The sequence below is a fragment of the Gossypium hirsutum genome, chromosome A01 (assembly GCF_007990345.1).
Source record: "Gossypium hirsutum isolate 1008001.06 chromosome A01, Gossypium_hirsutum_v2.1, whole genome shotgun sequence".
In the NCBI taxonomy this organism is placed as follows: domain Eukaryota; kingdom Viridiplantae; phylum Streptophyta; class Magnoliopsida; order Malvales; family Malvaceae; genus Gossypium; species Gossypium hirsutum.
The window spans coordinates 9114497-9116700 of record NC_053424.1 but is presented as its reverse complement, the minus strand read 5'-3'; positions in this window follow the sequence as shown (position 1 = coordinate 9116700).

The window sequence follows — 2204 nt, the reverse complement described above, 5'->3', positions numbered from 1 at the left end:
TTTCCTGCTCACACTGAACGAAGGCCATACTTTTATGTGAATCAGTGATGGAAAGATCCATGAAACAGGCTCATAATATATATGAAACCAAAAACATTGATTAAGAAAAATTTTGTGACCACAATATCTTAATTGAATTTTGATGTTATCTGAATTAAACCAATCAAAAAGAGGGGTTTACTGCTTTAATTGAAAGGGGAAAATGTAAAAGGAAACTGCACTGAAACTTCCGTTTGTCTTAAAGATGAAACCAGTGAAAAAGTTACGTCAGTCTGTTTACTTATTGCAACCTTACATCACATCATTTGATGTCTAATCTTTTTCCGAATTTTAATATTGCTTTTCAACTATTTTTTTGTCCCTAAAAAGAGGAAACGCGTCATTTTGAGATGTTTAATCTTTGATTTGTCCTCATGGGAGGGGGGAGAATAAACCCCGAAAGCTCAACATCAATTCCTTATTCTCCAAATAATTCATAATGCCATTGTTGTATCTTAGCCACATGCTCAGTTTCTTAAGAGTTTGAACAATCTTTATAGAGTGTATCACTAATCATTAATTGCTTAATTTTGTTCTTTATATCATTTAATTGAAATTATTAGGGTGAAATATAAATGAAGTAGGGATAAATAATTTGTTGCAATTATTAGGGTAAGTAGGTAGGGTCCTTAACTCCAAGCTAAAATCCAGACCAAGTCAATTGTTGTCTCAAAGCAAGTGATAGGCTAATGGCAATGGCATTGAGGGAAGGAGGGATGTCCTTTTTGGACATCAAAGAGTATAAAAATGACCTCATCTCTATATCTAAACAGCTTTTCTTTTTCTTTTTTTCTTTTTTTAAATATCCTAGAGTTGTCCCTAATTGCCCTTTTGCCTTTCAACTAAGACAAACACTTCCGATTAGTTCCCAACCAAATATATACAAAGATATATTAATTGTTTTGGGGTCCTCCACATTTTGGAATTTAACAACATAAACAAGAGTGTTTTCTTTTTAGTTTGAATCTTAGGGCACTAAATGGATAACATATTCGAAACTGATTTGGAACTTTGTTTTATGACTTTCTTATGCTTAAAGATCATTTTCTAACTCTTTCCTTCCAATAGATTTATCGAGATGTTACTAAAGCGTTTCATGCTTTAGTTAAGGTAACTTTATTATATGCAGATTATGTTGTTTAAGATTCTTCATCTTATTTTATTTCTGATTGTTTATGTTTTGTTATATTATTTTCTGTTATTTATGACATTGAAGGAGTATTGAGCAAACCTAATGATTGAGGTTTTAGTTTTTCTCTTTGCTTTTATTTGCTCTTTTTTTTATCTTAATTTTTAATAATATCTATAGTTTTCCTAAAAAAATATATTATTATTACAAATATTGAAAAAAGTTTTACTAACATTTTTTTATATATGTGATAGACATTATATAAATTTATGACCCACATATTAAATACGCTTTTTATAAAATTTATTACTATATAAATAAATTGCATAAATTAAATATTTAATAATATTTTTAAAATTTATTTTATTCAGAACTTAAAATGAAATTGATAATAATCATCAAGTGGTTGAGTACAATAGTTAGACACATTTTACATTCAAGGGGAAGACTTATGTTTGAAACTCAGAGACAATATTACTAGGAGGAACAACTAGCAACCCCGAACATGGACCTTAAAATGAACATAAAAAAATATAAAAAAAATGAAATCAAATAATAATGTGTTTTTTTAATAATAATTCGCTGAGTCACATTCCAAAAAATAGAGTTACAAGAAATAGGGATAAATTTTAGATTTTATTTTTTTAAGCATAAGGTAAGAGATTTTAGGATGCCTTCAAAATTATTTCTGTTAAGAAATTAATAAGAATGAATTTGTTGGCCTAGTGGTAAGGTGATAATTTCCGCTTAGGTCTTAAGTTCAAAATCCCTTGTGCACTTTTTAGCCAATATATTTTATTTTCTAATTTTTACCCCATAATAATATCGAAATTTCAAACTAGCCTAACCCAAAAATTATTTTTTTTCAATTTAGTCCTTAATTTAAAATAATTCTAATTCTACATGAATTCCTAAAATCTATTTCAATTAGGGAAAAAAGTTTTATAAATAGCTAATCTTTTCAAACCCTAGAATTTAAATAAAACTCCCAAAATTCTTCCTTTTCTCCACCATTACCAAATAAATTTTCAAGCAA